General features: G+C 41.9%; 1 protein-coding gene across 1 annotated transcript in view; it reads left to right on the top strand.

The window, feature by feature from the left end:
* Positions 1-20,534, top strand: part of LOC128732845 (elongation of very long chain fatty acids protein AAEL008004) — an 87,729-nt gene that overhangs the window by 18,868 nt on the left and 48,327 nt on the right. Inside the window, exon 2 of the mRNA XM_053826254.1 lies at positions 13,520-13,601. The gene's annotated coding sequence lies outside the window, so the exon portion shown is untranslated. The remainder of the gene's footprint in view (positions 1-13,519; positions 13,602-20,534) is intronic.

The raw sequence follows: 20,534 nt of genomic DNA, 5'->3' as shown, positions 1-20,534 counted from the left end.
TTTTGAAAACATAGACAGCATCATTTGATTTTTTTTTGGAATAATGATCACCATCCAACCGGAACACAATTTGGCACTAACTTTTCAAAAGGTCGTAACTGCAGAATGTAAATAAACCGAGGTAAGGTTTCTCTCTCTATGCTAATTCAGCAGAAAATCTCACTCGGTTTGTTTACATGTCGCAGTTACGCCTTTTTGTGAAGTTGGTGCTGAATTCATTCATTTTCGCGGAAAAGAAAGTTGAACTCTCTAACAACTCGAAAACATCGGAAAAAGCGAAATTTTGCATGGCAACCAGCGACCACATGATTGAACGCTGTGGCACGCAAGCATACCGGTCTCAGAAGTCTCAAAAGCTGAATTCAGGACACTCAGTCACCTGGCTTGATCTTCCAGCGGAGCAATATTTGCACCAGTAGATTCCGGCCAGCAGACAATACGATCTCGCATCTGATTAGCATACCAATTAGCCAAAATAACGAAGATTTTGAGGAAACCGCGACAGAGCAAACGGGACAGAACACATCTCGGTGAAACAGGTTCGCCACAAATGAAACCGGAATGCTGGTTGTTTCTTTCTAAACGTTTCGTTCGGATTCCGTACGGTTTCGATTGCCAGGTGTTCGTTCGGTTATCCTAACCGAAGAACTGGTTTCGTTTTAATGACCCTCCGATCCTACAGGTTAGTTCCAGTCTGGACGGCTGGGATTTGTGAACTTTGCTGTCGATCGACGTCCTATTGCGAGACGGTGCACTCTTTGGAAACTGTGCAGATCGGTCGATACCCAAATGGGTCAAAAAATCGAAATTTTGGAATGATTTGTTTTTTCAACAGTTTGGAATTAATTGGTGGAACCGAATCGAGCCGGAAATAAAATTAAGTTAGAAATTCATCTGTATTTCGCTGTGATTAATACGACCATCCTATTATGTCTAATCATAACAACTTAATCGATATACTAACGCAATTGTATCTCGCAGGAAACAATGATCTCTAGAGTAACCAAAAAAAATCAAACCCAGTTATCGATTAAACTTAACTTTTACGGCATGCGCATTGTTTAGATCAGAGTCTCTCACGGCTCACGATGGAAATTGTATCGCTGGTTTGCACATTTTTTTGTTCACTAAGATCAAATATAGATGAATGAGAAAAGTTACATCAGAATGCTATCGCTGTTTATTCTTCAAGAACAGAAAACACTCACGCAGGCAATTACAAATAGAGTAATTAATCATCTCTGGATGTAGATTTTCCCGGCTCATCAGTCTGATCTATATCCATGAATATTAGTGTTACAGACGATAGCAATTTGAATAACTAATTAGTCAGCTCCTTGATATTGTTGATCAGTGAAATAAAACAAAACATTGGCATGCTTCTATTTTTACACCAAAGCCGCTTTTTTACACGAATTCTGCTGCCCAAATTTTGAAAGTCAGGCGGTTTATGATAATACAGTAATGTTCCGATTTTATCAGCTCCCGAATTTGTCTATTCCCGAATTCATCAGCATTTTATCACGATTTTGTCAGCCCAAAAATTTTGTGTAACTTTTGTACTTTTAAACATGATTTATAAAACTTTTCAGTCTGCATGAAACTGTTCTAATACCCTTGGGAGAGTTTTTGAATGAAATAAGGTCTTTTTTGCGTGCAATTCGGGCACAAAAGTTCTACAATTCCTAAACAAGTAAAGATAGCGGTATAATCATCCAGAAATGCTGTGTATTTTCACTATTTGTACAACTTTGTAAAACATGAAAAAGCCATACAACTACAAAAACAGCTAAAATCGAAAAACTGATTTTAACTGATTTTACTTCTATCTTCACTGAAGAGATAGAAGGTTACTGTCTTCAGCAAAATTTTATGTAATAATCTATCTATACCTATAAAAATGGATTTCTGTCTGTCTGTCTGTCCGTATGTTCCTTATAGAATCAAAAACTACTGAACCGATCGGCGTGAAAATTTGCATGCAGAGGTTTTTGGGGCCAGGGAAGGTTCTTATGATGGTTAGATACCCCCCCCCCACTTGGAACACAAATTTCTGCATAACTCGAGAACTAATCAAGCAAATGGAACAAAATTTGGATGTGGGTGTTTTCGGAGACAAGAATTTTTTCTATGGTGATTTGAGACCTCTTCTTTAGGAGGGGGCTCCTATACAAATAAAATACAAATTTCCTAATAACTCGAGAACTAATCAATCAAATGGAACCAAATTTGGCATGTGGGGGTTTTTAGAGGCAAGAATTTTTTCTATGATAAGGGGTCCCCTTTTAGGAGGGGGGCTTCCATACAAATGAAATACAAATTTTCTCATAACTCCAGAACTAATCAATTAAATGGAACTAAACTTGGCATGTGGGCGGTTTTGGAGGCAAATTTTTTTTATGGTGAATTTAGACCCCTCCCCCTTCAAGAGGTGGGGGGGCTCCCATACAAATGACATACACAATTGCTCTTAACTCGAGAATTAATCAAGCAAATGGAATCAAATTTGGCACGTGAAGGTTTTTGGAGGCAAGAATTTTTTTTCTATGGTGAATTAGGACCTCTCCCCACTTTAGGAGGAAGGGCTCCTATAAAAATGAAATACAAATTTCCTCATAACTCGAGAACTAATCAATCAAATGGAACCAAATTTGGCATGTGAGGGTTTTAGAAGGCAGGAATTTTTCTGATGGCGAATTATGATCCCTTCCTTCTTTAGGAGGAGGAGCTCCCATACAAATGAAATACAAACTTCCTCATAACTCAAGAACTAATCAAGTAAATGGAACAAAATTTGGCATTTGTGACCTTTGCCACAATCACAGTTTAATTTGTGGCAATACGAAGTTTGTCGGGTCAGCTAGTATGCTATAAAATTTTGCAGAACACAGCAATGTGTCATATTCAAACTGAAGAAAAATAAATTTTTTATTGCACTTTTGGGGGGATTAATGAAAATGTGAATTCCGCTAGACGATAGAACTTTTAATTTTAAGAAACTCTTCCAAAGGTTCCATAAACCTAAAACCAAGTTTTCCCGCTCAAAACTCTAATGCGCACCAAAAAAGGTTCTGGGCAGTGGACTGTGCTCAGTTGATTAGATTGTATTGGCCTTTCGGTTGATCAATTGAGGGTTAAATTTAAATTTTTAATATAAGTCCTCGATATTGCAAAGTCTTGACTTTTGAAAAAAATGTTCGAAAAAAAAAAATTCCCGATTTCGTCAGTATCCCCATTTTGTCAACCCAAAATTCAACATGGGGCTGACAAAATCGGAACATTACTGTATTTGAATGTCGATAGTAAAAAGATTAACTCTGAAAGTGCAGATTAAAAATTTGACTTAGAAGGCGGGCAGAGGGGCTTAAACACTCAAAACCACCCCATTGGCTACGTACATGTTCCAATCTTTCATAAATTTTTTTAGTTCCAAAAAACATTTTTCTTGCCAGAACCATTCTTTTCTACTAGCTTTTTAATAATCCTATTTCACCTCGAAAATACATATCTAGTCGTACGCTATCATCGAAATAACGAATCTATTTATATAAGAGGCTTATGTCTGTACCGAACACCAGGTCTTTGACAGCCTGTCAGTGACAGGACGTTATAAGAGGCTTATCGGTACCTAAAACTAGGTCCCTGACAGGACGTCATGCTTTCGTAGCAATGGATTGTATTCTCAGTCACCTCACTGGTCGACTGCTGGACTGCTCGATTGCTCAACTGGTTGACTAGACTGCTCGACTGGACTGGTCAATTAGACTGCTCAATTTGATTGCTCGACTGGACTGCTTAACCGAACTGTTCGACTGAACTGTTCGATTCAACTGCTCGACTGGACTGCTCGACTAGACTGCTTGATTCGACTGCTCGACTTGACTGTTCGGCTCGACTGCTCGACCCAACTGCTTGACTCGATTTTTGATTCGACTGCTCGACTCGCCTGCTCAACTCGATAGCGTGTCGAGATATCACATGGTCAGTGTTAAATCAGACCGAACAAAGTCGCGAAATTTTAAATATGCGTTAATGATAGCAAACGATCAAGAATTTTCTAAGGAACATTTTATTCTAATCAGACTACATAAATGTTGCAAACAGCCAGAAATTTTTATTCAGTTAAATAAAATCCAATACGACCATAACAACTATTTATATCTGTTTCCGGCTATGACATCTTAGAGCTATATTATGCAATATAGGAACTCAAAGAACTAATACAAAGATTAAACAACTTCGCAAACACTGGCCAATGGAATGTATCCGCAGTTTTCGGAATTCTGAACAGACATTTATATTTTCCGGATCGTAAGATTCGGGCACAACTAGTTTATTATAAACCGGGATGTTTCGATCACTTTGACTAAATTTTGATACATTTAGCAGTAACTTATGCTAGTAACTTAAAGTTATGTATGGGACATTTGTAGAACTAGTTATCATCTACATATTTGTGGAAAAAAGTTTTACTGTATATTTTGTCGTCACGCTGGTACAATGCTAGTACATCAATAGTAACTAAATGAACGTTCATTTAGTTACTAAGGAAATTAGCACCGCAGACACAGCAAAACTTTATTCGATAAAATTGTAGATAATAACTAGTTCTACAAATGTCCCATGAATAACTTTATCAAATTTTCTTCGGCTAAGACGGTAATGTCAAATGAATCAAAATTGAGTCAAAGTGAGTCAAAGTGATCGGACCATCCCTGATTATTACTGATAATTACTGGTATATAAACGGGATTTAAGAATTATTTTTGTCTAATTTGTAAGCACTTGAAGGTACAGGGTGAGTAAGAATAATTGTCAGTAAAGTAAATGGTAACAAAAATAAGAATCTTGCATAAATTTTGCATCCAATTTTGAGTGTATTTCGTGTAAAATATATCCATAATATTTGACTTAAATTAGTCCAAATCAAACTCCCACCTACCCTGTGAGCTTTCACCTGGTGTCTGGTGAGACGGTGCAGAATCTTGTTGGAAGCAGTATGGTGCATTCCTGTAGTGTTTTTTGACGATGGGAAGCAAATGGTTCTTTAAAACACTATCGATGTAATATTTAGTGTCGATTTTAACACCAAATTTAATGAACTGCAGTGGAACCTTCAAATTTGTTGAGAAACATCCCCATTCCATCACCCTGGAAACATTCTGGAACCGTTGAACAGCCAGTTTGTCCCGAAGAATATGAGAAAGAGGTGCGGCATATAATATCTGATCCTTTCGTCGGTTGTGATGATCCTCCAGCTGGAACATTTTCGCATTCGAAATCAGAATTTCACAATCGTCGTGTCGCTTGAGTACCTGCCGAGATCTTTCGACTCTTGCAATCTTCTGCTTTTCTGTCAATCCGTGCACCCGTTGTTTTTTGTCTGGAATCAATCAAAGATCATCTTTCAAAATAGTCTTCATGGTTGACTGCGAAATGTCCAGTTCCTTGGCCATCTTACGTTCAGACTGAACAGGTTTCCGGCATTGTAAAAAGGGTTGCAGACAAAAATGAGCAAAAATTGAAATTGTTGGGACCGCCATCGACTCAGAAAGGACAATTTTCAGTATACAGTACTTTTTGAAATTTCATTCAAATACATATCAGAGCAACAATGCTGCGTAGTGAAACAAAGTATAAGTAATTTAAAAATACCGAAACGGCAGTCAAGCCAGCTGGTTACGCAAGTAGCCTGTTGTCCGGTTTTCTATCAATTTCCTTTAATGATAAGTTCGCTAACGGATTGTGATTAAGTGATACGTATTAGAGCGACCGGGTTAACTGGTTGGTATTCAAGGTTTTTCACAGCATTCGCAGTTGCTATTGCAATTGAACCAGTTGCATTCGAAAAGTGCTATGAGATGTTGTAGAGTCTAGTAAATAGAAGAAACATTGTGTCAATAAAATGAAATTCGTTAGCAACGATCACCGTTCTGCTTGCTAAATTATTCATGTTACCTGATGAGTCGCAAGATTGCTATGTATTTTTATGTTCTAATGACTTGAATCTTATGTTTTTGTGGTTTCTTCGTAAATAATCATACTCGTAAACAATCACACTCGATTGGATACATAAACAGAACTGGAAAGTCAATCAACCTACAGTCAAATGAGAATGAATAAAAATACTTCGGTTATTTCAATCTTATTAGTAAACAGAAAAACAAGCAAACCACATAATTAACCAGTCAGAATACACCATTGGAGGCACATTCGTTCAAGTTTAAGCCCGGTTTAAGCGGCAAATGACGTGGCATAACTGAGCTCTTACGGCGTTCTACTTGTGGGGAACTTCTCCTCACGAGGGCATAATTACAGAGTACGGTCAAAGGTCGGTCTGCTCGTCTTCCGAAATGCTACTGCGAACAATAGACGCTCGAAAGCTAAGTAAACGAACGCCGCGACGGCACATCGGAGATGGTGACCACAACGATCGTTGCATAACGAAACGACGGACCCCGCACCTGCACAGTTGTCCTAGATAGGAATTTTCCGTAAGGCCGTATGCTGTTGATGCACTCTACAGATCAGATGATCTAGCTGTGAGTCAGCGGATTACAAGTTTGTAAACCTGCTTACTGACCGGTGTGTCTTTACGGCAAAACTTGTTTCTATATGAACAGTCAAATAGAACCACCTCGGCCATTGTTGTTGCTTGTAAAGATCGCTTTCTCGCTAGCACGAGGCAATTAGATCATGTTTTGATTGGTCTCCGCCAGCACGTCTATCGCCTGAAGGTGGTAATTTTCCGCGTTCCGGTAATCTTATACCTTGTTCCTAGCTGCATCGTTAAGTGTGAACTAAGTGGAATATTTTGCATCCAATTGCAGTAGTTGGTCGATTAGCTTGACGGTGGTAAGTCATAGCAGCAGCAACTTTTTACACTTTTGGTGATCAGCTGTGCAAACCACTCAAAGCCATCCTCCCCAAAACTACTCATTTGACCCACTTTCGGTCCGCTAAAACGTGACGGAAATCATTGCCAACATGCACACAGCATTGCATTCTTATAGGCAACACGTACTACATATTCCACACCGTACGCATATCGATTTCGACCCGGCCAGGCACGCTGAATTGACCAACGCTGATTCTCCGTAGCTGTCAGTGACATTTTTATGCTAACCGAAACCACCAAAATGAGAGAGGAAAAAAATAAACTTGAATATAAATACGACAACCAGCAAACGCCTAACCGATGCAATGACACTTGCCCCATTAAAAAAATTGCAATTATCGCTCGGACGCGATCTGAATGCTGACAACAGCAACAACACCAACAACCCAGAAACCGCTGCCACCTGCGCCACCTACCCAACTCCACGGACGATCGGCGATTTGAAGGGAACCTGCCAACCGGTCTCGTTGCCCCAGTGCACAGTTATAAACAAAGAGCACCAATTTCATAACACTAGACTACCGCCGTCGAACCCCTCGTCAACAGTACCTCGTCGTCAACCCGTTCGAAGGATCGAGTTTCGCTTCGCGCGGCCGCCACAATTACTGGAATGCATTTGTTTGGGATATTTGGTGACCAGCTAGCCATGGTGGCATATTCCACTTGACAAAATTTATTATTGACTAAGGTAAACAATTCTAGATGCCTTCAACCGGTCCGAGGGGGTTTGAAAATTACTCAACTCAATTTAGAGCTGTTCTTGTTTATGTTTCCAAACCGGACGATAAGCCCTTTGGAATCTGGCTTTCATTGACGCTGTCGGAAGAACGACTTCCTACTGTTTTGATTTTAGGACCGAACTAAAAAAAACAACCAACTGGACTGGTTTGTTTTGATTGTGGAGTTGAGAATTTTTCCATCAGAATACTTATGGATAAACAAAGAAAGTCATGCTATGAATCCTGGCTGTTCCAGGGATTTCCCCGACGTATGTTATCGTTGCATCAGCATGACAAAACCGGCCTTGTGGATTTCGCAATCGCACGCACGATGAAGGGAACCTGTTCCTAGCATAGCTTCCAGGTTGATCAACACGATATGATGACCTTGCAAAAATCAGGCGCCGCTAGACTTTAAGCGCCATAACCTAGACATTCTACCGGTCTATTATCAACAGATGAGTCAAGCTTGTTTTCTGGTTTTGATCCATCAAGTAGTTATTTTGTTTGCCTTTCGTGTTATAGATATTGAGGTGACGGTCGCCTGTCGACAGCTGAAGCCCAAACTGCTACTATAACTAGGAGTGAGTTTGATTTATTGCTGCGTGATAATTGAGTGGGACGTGGTATGATGATAAACTAGCAAAAGTTCTAATTTCGTTAGGAAGAGCCTGCTTGAGCCAGCAGAATGGTTCCACATTTATACTAACAATAGGTGATGATTACGAAGTCTCGGAAACGAAATGAATTCCAAGGCTTTCGCTTTGCTTAAACTTAATAAAAATAGAACCGAACAAACATTGTTTAAATGTTGAGAAAAATATCGTTACTGGTCTAACCGGATTTTTACCGACTAAGTTTACTGGGTAAATATTGTCACATTTGTTTTCGAATTGTAACAGTGATGACTAGTGTTCTCGTGTTTTTATCGAATCGTCAAAAATTATGTTTTTTTAACCATCGCAGATTAATAATCGACAGAATTAGAACGCAGTTGAGTTCGAGTTTTGCTTCATTAGTTGATCACGCGAGTAAACATTTGGCACCGTCTGCACCTGTTTTGCCAATTAAATAGAATAAACAAGAGATTAAGGTAAATTTTAGCTAACATTCTTTCGGGGATTTTTTTAGAACAGTTTTGTAGTCTGCAGTCAAAATTGATGAAATAAAATTCAAGATCTTATACCGTTTTTGTTTTTGCTCAAGTCCAACCTAGGTTTGCTCTATAGTTCCAATCGAACGGCTGATAAAACGTTTGTTTTTTCACTCAGATTGAACCTAATTTCGCTCTGGGTTGCGCTTTTTAGACGACGGGTCCACTCTGGGTATTTTCACAGTTTCAACCCCGCTATAAGCAATCCACTAACAACCCGAACACGTTTGTTTATTCTCCCAAAAAGTTTGTTTATTCCGTGGTCGGGTTACCCAGGTTAAAAAACAAAAACGCTATTAGCCAGATCAATTCTATGAATTTCTGTGAAGGGAGTGCACCCCTTAGTACGAGAATGTCACTCACCGCGTGCTGTTTATTGACGGGTAGTATAGGCACATTCATCCTCCACGCAAGCGATTATCGACCGACTGATCCGGTCGTACGCATACATCGTTTCATCGTTTCGGAACACCGAAACATCGCGGTGCGTAGAAAGAGAGTGAGAGCGCGTGGCAAGGGTGCACCATCATCAGTCTCGTCGATCATCACATTCCAGCGCAACAGCGCCGCGCTCTGTCAAGTTTTGTCACTTCACTCTCGCTGCATGCCGTCGTTGGCGGGACCGACGCTGGCGATTGGAAGGAGTTTTGGTTGGAATCCGACTCATGCGAAGAGTGCGCACCGATACCTACGGTCATCATCGGCCGCCAGTCAACCGGCGTGCGACCTTGTCATTATGCAATTGTTTGATTATACAGTTACATTTACTGTTTTATCGCTTGCCTTTTACACGGTTGTTGCTATTGCTATAGGTGAACTGCCGTCTGCTATGCTTTCGGTGTTCCTTTCCACCAGTGGAACACCGTACATACTAACGAATACACTAATCAAAGCTTCAATATCGTGTATGTGAGGTGAACGGCGAGCTGGCGAGAGTGGGAAAAATGCTTAAAAGCCAATTCACGTAAATTGAACTGCTGTAGGTCGAGGAAAAATTGATCTGGATTTAATGCAACAATACAACTCGTTGTCTACATTTTACTAGCGGAATAAACTAGGCAGAATTTTTTCATCGCTTGCTTGATTTGCTAGATGGTAACTCATGAGTACAGTCACTCGCGATTTGTTGACAATGCTGTTAGTTAAAGATAGACTAACGTTTGAGATACTGTATAATGTAGACCAGTCTTAATATCCTGCAGTCTTTTGCGTTTGCACGGTAGAAGCATGTTCGATGAACCTGAAAATACTGAGAACCTGAGCAGAGGATCCAAAGCCCCCAAAAGTAGAATGGTTTTAACAGCTGTTATCCATGGCTAAAAGTAAAAACATAAATGGATAAACCCATAATCCTAAATGTCATGCGACCCGTGCCGCGGGATGAATGGTGGGGGGAGGGGAGTAGGAGGTTCTATAAATACTAAGCCTCAAACGGAGCCTGTGGAGTACCAGAGCGCCGTCCACAGTAATTAGCCCTTACCGCATCATGAGGGGTTCTGATGCGGCGGCCTCTTCTTTCCCCTCAACTCGTGGGATTCTATGTAGTGGTCAGAAAACAAAGCAGAAAAGGCGATGCCCTCATTCTCAAAACTGAGGGGCCGAAATATTCGGAAGTTGAGATGAGAGGGGACGATCGGTTGAAGGGTCTTGACGCGGATGTGCGGAGTATCCGCCGCTCTCGCACCGGCGACATGATCCATGAGCTCAAAAAGAATGCTACTGAGAAGGGTTCGGTCTACAAAGTGCTGGCAGAAAAACCTGGACGAGATCACTGAAGCGGGCAAACTAGCACGAGCTCTCAAGGAGCAATATAACGTGGTGGTGACTACCGAGGCAGTTCGCCTGCGCAAGGGACCGGCGGGAACCCAGGTAGCAACTATAAGACTACCACTGGTAAACGGTAATGCAGCCCTGAAAGTGACTAAGATGAAGGTGGGGTGGTCAGTATGACCACTGAGCGTGTTCCTGCAGTCGGAGGCCTCCTCCCGGTGCTTTAAGCGAGGGCACAAGTCCTGGAGCTGTAAGAGGCCAGACAGAAGCTACCTGTGTAGGAGATGTGACTTTGCGGGCCATATAGCGAGGGACTGTACTGCCCCGCCCAAGTGCCTGATATGTACCGGCCAACGGGACGCTATGCACACAACAGGAGGCCCAAAGTGCCCGGGAGGCGCACCGGCGACTAAAACACGGGAGTCGTGCAGGTAACGCAACTAAACTTGAATCCCTGCTACGCGACCCAGCAGCTGTTGCACCAAGCAGTTACTGAGTCGTTGACGGAGATTGCCATTATCTCGGACCCATACCCCATCTCTGCCGGAAACGGTAACTGGGTCTCGGATAGGTCCGGAACGGCGGCTATATATGGACGACAAGCAGGTTCTCGGTTCAAGAGGTTGTGTCAACCGCAGACTAGGGATTTGCGGTTGCCAAAGTGGGTGAAGTGTTCTACTGCAGATGTTGTGGTCTGCCGAGTTGGTCTATCGAGTAGTTTACGCGGATGATAGACCGAATAGTAGTTGTGCTGAGTGGTCCAAGGCCGCTGGTTGTGGCAACTTTAACGCTTGAGCGGTACAGTGGGGAAGTCGACGCACGAACCATAGGAGTCGGATTCTGCTTGAGGCTCTGGCAAAGCTCAACGTAGCTAACCTGGCCAACATAGGCACCATAAGTGCCTTCAGTAGGAATGGCGCAGAGTCTATCATCGACGTGACATTCGGCAGTCCTGGTCTGATAGGAGACTGGAGGGTAGACAATGGCTACACTCACAGTGACCATCAGGCGGGCCGCTATGGTGTCGGTCCAGTAATAAGGCGGCTGGCGACGGGTAGAGCCAATACTCCAACCACCTGTGGATGGAAGACAACATACTTCGATTCCGAAGAATTTGAGGAAGCGATCCGAAGGGAGTGCGGTGATCGCAAAATGCCCGATCCGAACGCTGATCATTTGGTTAAGGTACTGTCACGAGCGTGCGACGCCGCCGTACCTACATGCTTAATAAATTTAACTCACGAATGAGTAAGATTACCTCAGAAATGAGTAAAAACCGACTCACTTTGACAAAAAGTGGAACAACCCAAAAATATGAGTAATGGCAACTTCTTAATTCTAAGTGGTTTAGGCCGACCTCATAACTGAGTTAAATTTACTCGTAATTTGTGTAAGTACTACTCTATTTTGGTGAAATGGCACTCATTTTTAAGTAAATATTGCTCATTAATGAGCTTCTGCGTTGAACTCATAAAAGGAGTAATTACTTTACATTACTTTAGTGGCAACGGTCCGTTACCGATCCTGCGCCAAACGAATTATGGTCCTCCAGTACCGTCGGTCCTGGGCTGCCGTTCTCCAATCCCCACGAACACCAGCTGAACGTGCATCGTCTTCGACAGCACACACCCACAGGGTACGGGGTCTGCCTCGGAGTGTACGGCCTCTTCCTGGTTCTCTGCTGAAAATAGTTTCGGCTACTCTTTCGTCGGGCATTCTGGCCACGTATCCAGCACACCGCAGCCTGTCACATTGCACTACCTTCACTATATCAGCATATTTGTATACTTGGTACAGCTCGTGATTCATGCGACTGCGCCACACTCCATTTTCCATTTTGCCACCAAGTATAGATCGCAGAATTTTACGCTCAAAACCCCCAAGCACTCGCCGTTCAGCTTCCTTTAGCGTCCATGATTCGCGTCCGAAAAGGGCCACCGGGGGGATTGGTGTTCTGTAGAGCGCCAGTTTTGTGGGAATTTCGTGGCTTCGCGGCTGCAACTCGTCGTTTCACTTCGCGGCTTACATCGTAGTCACATGTCACGAGTGTACCAAGGTATATAAATTTCTCCACTACTTCATATCGTTTCCCATCTAACTCCACTTCTTCACCAACACCACTTGGACTCCCACGTTCCCTACCAGCAACCATGCACTTCGTTTTGGCGGTGTTAATGGTAAGTCCCAATCTCGCCGCTTCTCTTTTAAAAGGCCTGAAGGCCTGTTCCACTGCTCTACGGTTGATTCCGATGATATCGACGTCATCCGCAAAACCAAGAAGCATGAGAGATTTCGTGATGATAGTTCCATTCCTTTCCACGTTTGCCCTTCGTAATGCTCCTTCCAAGGTAATGTTCAATAGCAGGTTAGAGAGTGCATCCCCTTGCTTCAGTCCATCCAACGTCACGAAAGCAGCTGAGGTCTCACCCGCTATTCTAACGCATGATTTGGATCCGTCCAGCGTAGCACGAATCAGCGGAACTAGTTTCGTCGGAAAACCATGTTCTAGCATTATCTGCCACAGCTTATTTCGTTAAACTGAATCGTACGCCGCTTTAAAGTCCACAAACAGATGGTGTGTCTGCAAGTTGTACTCCCGGAAATTTCTAGCAACTGACGCATGGTAAACATCTGATCCGTCGTGGAGCGACCCTCACGAAAACCAGCTTGGTACTCGCTGACGAAGGACTCCGCCAACGGTCTCAGTCTGCAGAACAGGATACGGGAAAGCACCTTGTAGGCAGAAATGAGCAATGTAATTCCTCGATAGTTCTTACACTCCAGTCGATGTCCCTTTTTGAAAATTGGGCAAATGAGACCATCCAACCACTCCTCCGGCATTTGTTCTTCCTCCCAGATCCTGACAGTGATCCGGCGGATTGCTAAAAGGAGTTATGGCAGTGACATAACATTGTCTTTTATATATTAAATTTGTTCAATGATACTTAACAAAAATTTTCTTTCGAATTTCTTTTTCAGATTTCCAACACCGTAGTAACCATTAGGTGTAGTGATACCGGAAGATATTCATTTAGAATAAAGCTTAAAGCTCTATTTTAAGGTAAGATGTTGCTCATATCATGATTCAAAGATTTGGTTTAATTATTGTGCGTCATTAACTATGAGATAATATTTGCTGAACAGAGTAATGAGATCCATGCGAAGACTAATTGTCTGTTTTTATGTACAATAAATTTGAAATAAATTATATTTATTTGTATTTAATTAAATAAAATTACGATCAATTTAAATTAACCACAATTTGCTACAATGTGCAAGCCCAAGCGAAAAGTTTTCCTAATAATCTCAACTAGTTTGATTGTCAGAAGTTATGAAATTAGCTACAGCAAGCAGCATTTTGCTCGATTTAAAACAACTGTACAAATATTTCACCAGACATAACTACTTTTAGTAAAAAAGTATCATAAGATTGGAATAAAACTAAAATTATTACTTGGGATACTATCAATCATTTGTTGATGCAATGGTTAAAATTGACCATTTAAAGCACTGTTGTTTATCGATTTATTCCTTACGTCGACAACTTTTTCAGAATGACGTTTTCTGATAGCTGGGGTTCGTCACCTGCCGTCAGAGGTAAGTCTCTTGTGGTATAGTCATGCAGAAGCAGCAGCCTTTGTTTACAAACAACACTAAATTGTAAACGATAAAATGGGAGTTTGTGAATTTTGCTAGTCGCCACCTCTTCATGTGAAGCACGTATCTACTTTTTTGATTTCCACCATCCTCGTCTTTACGCTGAAACGGTCATGTGGCACAAAATAGCCGCCCAGTGGGTAATCACAAGTGCGTATATAATTTAGCTGTCTTATAAACCTGATCGTGGCAAAACGTACTGCCGATAAACGAACCGAGGTAAATGGTGTAAACCGTAGAGAGAAAGAGAGGAAAAATAACTATCGTCTATAGCTAGCATGGCGAGACCGGTCGCATTAACCTTGATCCAATTTTCGGTGTACTCGTCTGCAAGGATGACCTTGGATTGAGGAGGCGTCCGTCGTCGTTTTTTCTTCTTTCTGCTTTTGCTTCGTAGTTTTCCCTTTCGGCTAGTCCAACCTTGTTGTTATTTGTTACAATATATTTTTTGCTTCACTTCACATTTGGTACGAAGCTAAGGCGCTACGTCGCGTCGGTGGGTCGAGCTTACCCCCAATGTTTAGGATGTTCCGCATTGAGGGCTACATATGTAAAGAAAAAGAACGAACGGTCGCACGGTCAGCGCGTTTTACGATCGAACTTGCGAATCATGCAACGAAAGCTGTGACAATTGCGTAGAATTGATGTTCAAATGTTGACAAAACAGTTCTCTTTCTCCGAGTGATGATCATCGCATCGTAAACATCCTGCTCGATCCCGGTTTCGCTCACAGGCTTACGTCAATCGAACCCAAATCGGCTTGGTATAGTAATTAGTGAGTCAATACTGTCTACCGACTTGGTTATAGCTTTGAAACGGTTAGTTGAATCTTCGTTCTGTCTTGATGACTATCAAGACACAGGCGGTCAGCTGGAACCGATTGCTCATCCGGTACAGCATTGAGGTCGTGTCGTGCATTTGGAGACCACTACTGTTGTGGTGCCTTACTCAACTTCCTTGTGATATCCACTAGCGTTATCGAAGCCGAATGGCCCTGATTAAGTTTTGAACGGCGCGCTAGGATGGTAATAGTCAGTCGAAATATGAATGTTAATTTGCTCTATATTACTAAGAACCATTTATCAAACTGCAAGCTTTTACTTTTTTAATTAGTCCCCTAATGGCAACTATGCAACATTGCATTAAAATCTCATCACAAATAAGTACGACATAATGTTTGCTGCGATTAATTGACCTTAAGACCAAGCAGCACGCCACATTGCATTCTGGTTATTGCCTTCTGTAATGTGTGTCACCTCACGGTCAGCTCACGGTACTTTCTAGAATCTTCAAACCAGTTCTGTTCAAACCTATCACACATGGATCATGTGTTAGTTTACTCGATTTGGCAGTAAATAGTTGTTAGAAGTCATTATAGCACTGAACGCCACCCGTGTCCCGGGCCCGGCCCCGGCACCAGTGCACCGATTAGCCATCGAAATTTCGCGAAAGCAAGAAATCCGGTTCTTGGTTGTCGCTGTTTGCCTGACGGGGACAGTCATGCCACCACATCAGGCGGTCGACGAAAGCCGGTCGCTGTCAACTACGGCTCGTCGACGATTTCCTCGTTCTCTCGACGCGGTCACTTAGCCGGCAGAACGCGAGGTGCAAGTGCAAGAACGGTTTCTTCACATTCGATTTTCGCTTGTTAGCACTGAAGCCAACTGAGGCACGTGGCAGTTCAACGACATCTGAGATTTTCAGATTTTGTTGGTCCCTTCCTTGATTCTTTAAAATTGGGCTTCAATGCCATGTTCAGAATTTGATTTTTGCCACGTTTTTATTAAAATAAATGTTTGTTTACTTCCTTGGTTTCAACTGAACTTTAGTCAGTGTTTAGCACTGCATTGTTCCGATTCGAAAAGTGCAATTGTGTTGTACCCTTTCTTATTTTTGCGAATGCAAATCGGATTCGGCGCGTATTTGGCCCGCAACTGACCCTGCCGTTGCAGCAAAAAAGCAACTCACTGAAAAAATTCAGCCGAACCTCAATTGAGTGAATCAGCACGAAAAACATTTAGCTTCTTCAAAAATTGCATTTGCAGTAACGAACTGTACTGTATTGAGTAAGCTGTTCAACCTCGGATGGCCAACGGTTTATTCGATCAGTAATGATATGGAATAGTTTGACCCAAGGGTTAAGTTGTTGCAAAAATTAAATCACGACGCTTTCGCTAATGGCGAGGAGTCTTCTAGAAACCTTGTAACCTGCTTGCAGTGATACATATACACAGTGCATACGTTTTCCGCTTGCCACACTCGAAAATTTTCCGCTCCCCCATACGCCTCGGCAGTTCTAATCCAATAACCGATCTCGGCAGGATCAGCGCGCAAGAAAATGCGCGACGTAATAACAGCTTCCTGTCGGCTTCGTTAGTTAGCGTTCTGCTATACTGAAGCCAGCAAACCATAGTGCCATAATTGTCGCTCGACTGCATGCGAAAGCTTGTTGCAGCCAGTAGTGTCGGTGGCTGTGACCGCCTCACATCACAGATGATCTGGGTCAAATGCCTGCATACACCGGTAAGATTTTTCAAACTGAAAAATCGTCTGCGTCATGCCTTTCGCCATACAACCCGGGTTGAGAGGCGGCTTCTCGGGGGCTGCTAATTTGACACAATAGTAGCGAAAAAAGAAACAAGAAAAAACATCCGTTTACGAATGATATCTTAATTACTTTTCATTTTCTATATCGTTCGATCTCACCAGCAAAAAGGCTAAATCATTTGCTTTCACATTAAGTCTGCCGGTAGCAATGATTGTTTGCCCTTGGTTCGAATGCTCAGGCTTGAATTATCCAACTAGCATCAAGGGCAATATTGTTGTTGTTTGCACGAGGTGAGATAATTATACCTACAGATCTCATCACGCAAACTATTTTGACACTTAGGTAGGCAGTGAATTAGCTTAAATCTCGCAGGTATTTGATTTTTCAAATGACTTGAGCGTCCAATCGTGTCACTCATAAGATGCATTTTTTGCATTCCAAACTCTAGTACAGATACGAGTGGAATTTTAAAGAACCAGTTCTACTAAACAATAACTCATCGAGAAGTAGCCATATTTAGTTGAAATTCAGTTGGAATAAAATTTACTAATTTCTACCTCAGTCAAACAGAATTTGAAAATGTTGTATAGGACACTTGTAGTGCTAGTTAGTATGTACAGTGTTTCGAAATGAAGCGTTGCTTCTACTTTTGTATTAACGATGCTACATACAAAGATTGTACTCGAACAAAGTGAGTCACATAAAAACGGTCGCAAAAAATTAATTTTTAGGTTTCGAGCAATGGTTAGACCCGACTTCGAGGAGGGAAATCTGGTCACATATGAGTTGGGACTTAAGTGACTACGGTGGGCCGGCCACATCCCAAGGATGCCGGATGACTGTGCAGTGAAATCCGTTCTCTTCAAGAACTCCCCACAGGTACCAGGAATAGAAGGGCCTAACGTGCTAGATGGCTCGACCAGGTTGAAGCCGATTTGTGTGTGTTGAGACGCTCAAAATATTGGTGACGAGTAGCCCAGGGCCGAGAAATTCCAGATAGGCAAGAAGTAGAAGAAGTCCCGCCTTCTTTTTATACTTTTACAGACTGTTTCTTCAGCTTATTTTCCAAAATCTCAGATGTTTTTCGAAGTCTGGATTTCATGATGGCCCAAAACATCTCAATCGGGCAAAGTGCCGGTCAGTTCGGTGGGTTGACGTCTTATTAATACCATCACAGCCACAATAAAGGAATCCTGGAAATAATTTTAATTATTTCTAATCATAGAAATATTTCCAATTATTTTCTTGTCTGTATTGACATTTGCAAAATATCCGAAATATTTCGCAAATGTTCAATCGGCCAGGCCAACTGTGAAGTATTGACACAGAAACGATTCAGTGAAATGAATCTTATATGAATAAGTTATCCATACATAGTTGCATTTCAGAATCCACAGGGGAAGAAGAAACGGGGACGTCTCGTACCAACCGCTTCTGATTAGTAATTAATTTGATTAAGTTTTGATTTTCGTTGGGAGTATTTTGCTAGTAAAGGTTAAATAATACTCCGGACCCTCGGGGATGGGACAAGTACATTTACTTACTTGCCCTTGGTAAAAACCTAGGTTATAGCGCCTTTGGTCGCTCTCAGTTCGGTGAAATTTCAAAGAATATGCCCTATAGTTCGGCACTCGATAAAGATAGAAATTTTATTTCTTCAGCAAAGTTGTTTGTTTTTACAATATTTCCAACTTTGCCGAAGAAACTATGTCTATATTTCCTAATCCTAATGATAAAATGAAAGCAAAAGATACTACGAAAAAAGTTCTACTTTCGGCCCTTTTGGACCACTGTGCGTTGGTTTGCCAAACCAAGAACTTTTCGGCGAATTTTTGCGCCTTTTTCTTTTGTACCTTTACAGCAACGGCCAACCGTGATGTTACAACGTAAAACTCTTGCCCCAGTAACTGTTTTGCTTCCGCCTTGATGTAAGTGTCGTCGTCGTCCATCACGTCACGTTGGTATCAGCTTGCTACCGTGGGTTTTAGCCATCGTGTTTTGTTTGTCTTTACGGTTTGGTGCCTTGAAGACGTGGAGGCCGGCACAAACCAGATGCAAACTTCCCACTTTTTCCCAGTACCTGACCGCCGTAGGATCTCCTTGACGAACTTCACCACCCGGAGCACCGTTAAATGATCGATTTCCAGGTGCTTACCGATGCATCTGTGGGGAGCGGGCGAATTTTCCACGACGGCGCACATGAGTTTTTGGAGATCTGCTCTTGCTTCAATGCCATTGCGATAAGCACTCAGCAGATTGTAATGCAATTCATTCAACGTAAATTTTACACGCTTAACTAGTTCCAGTCAAACTTTCTTTAATTTTTAGTAACACACTGAAAAGTTACAAATTAAGCAATGTGTCTCACTGTTTGTAGTACAGCCTTTAACTTATGCTATGTACCGGTTTGTTAGAATCTAATATTTCTACAGACGATATATTGGTCTCCACTCCCGAAGGAACCGAAAAGATTCGCACAGAATCTGTGGGATTCCTCGCATTGGAACCGTGTGGTGAAATTCTGCATGAGATTCGTTTAGAATGCCGTGCTTCTGAAACCAGGATTGTTGTATGAGAATCTAACAGACGAATCCTCTGGATTCCTATAGCTCGGTAAAGGAATCTCCTTTACTATGAAATAGGTATCCCCTGAATTCTGAAAGCAGGAATCCTGTGTATGTGTGTGTGTGTGTGTGTGTGTGTGTGTGTGTGTGTGTGTGTGTGTGTGTGTGTGTGTGTGTGTGTGTGTGTGTGTGTGTGTGTGTGTGTGTGTGTGTGTGTGTGTGTGTGTGTGTGTGTGTGTGTGTGTGTGTGTGTGTGTGTGTGTGTGTGTGTGTGTGTGTGTGTGTGTGTGTGTGTGTGTGTGTGTGTGTGTGTGTGTGTGTGTGTGTGTGTGTGTGTGTGTGTGTGTGTGTGTGTGTGTGTAAAGGGCTGTTTAGTAAAGTCCTGTAATATAAAATATGGCAATGACAAATTCCGCAGCTTCAGCAACACTGCCACTACATAACTAAACCAGCAGGCTGGAAATTTTAGCAAGTTTTGTTTTCATTTTAAGATCTTAACGACAAGGTCGTCAGAGTACATTTATGGCAATCAGTATGACACCGAATATCACCCTTCCCTTCTTCAGTATACCAACATGCTCCCATAGATTCGGGAATCCATCACAAAAAAATAAAATTAGTTCAACTAACCTGCTAGCCGTAATAAGATCTTGCAACTCGAAGCACTAAACATTGCATTCTGCAGGTTCTATTACTTTTTGGGGCATAAATTACACTAAATACTGAGATTTCTGCCCAATTAAAATTCATCATTATATTTTCACTTGTTCGCCGTCGATTTTTCATTATTTTTTTTCGTCCGTTCCATTCATCACATCACTCGTGAAACCTATCTTGAGGCCCAGAAAACTTTAATTTATCACCCGAACAGTTATTTGGTAAGATATTACAACTGTTCTCTTGAATTGATAGGATAAACTTCACTTCGATTGCAATTCCGTCGTCCGTTGCTGTACGTTACCAAGGGAACGGGCGTATATGTGGAGTGATGCCTACGTAAACATTTGCGCATAAATTGACTAATTTTCAATTTTCAAAAAAATCTACGAATTTTGATATGTTTTCAGAATAGCATTGTTTCCCCTTAACAGATAAAGCTTATCCGTGCAAGTTTTTTTGCTTGTTGGGTATATTTTCCACTGTGACCAGTTATTTAATCTATTGTGGCAGCTGATCCGTGCAAGTTAATCTTAGCTACAAGGTCCTAACCTAAACAAAGTATCTT

The sequence above is a fragment of the Sabethes cyaneus genome, chromosome 1, assembly GCF_943734655.1.
Source record: "Sabethes cyaneus chromosome 1, idSabCyanKW18_F2, whole genome shotgun sequence".
In the NCBI taxonomy this organism is placed as follows: Eukaryota; Metazoa; Arthropoda; class Insecta; order Diptera; family Culicidae; genus Sabethes; species Sabethes cyaneus.
Note: the sequence above shows the minus strand (reverse complement) of the source record. Positions and strands in the feature narration are given on the sequence as shown.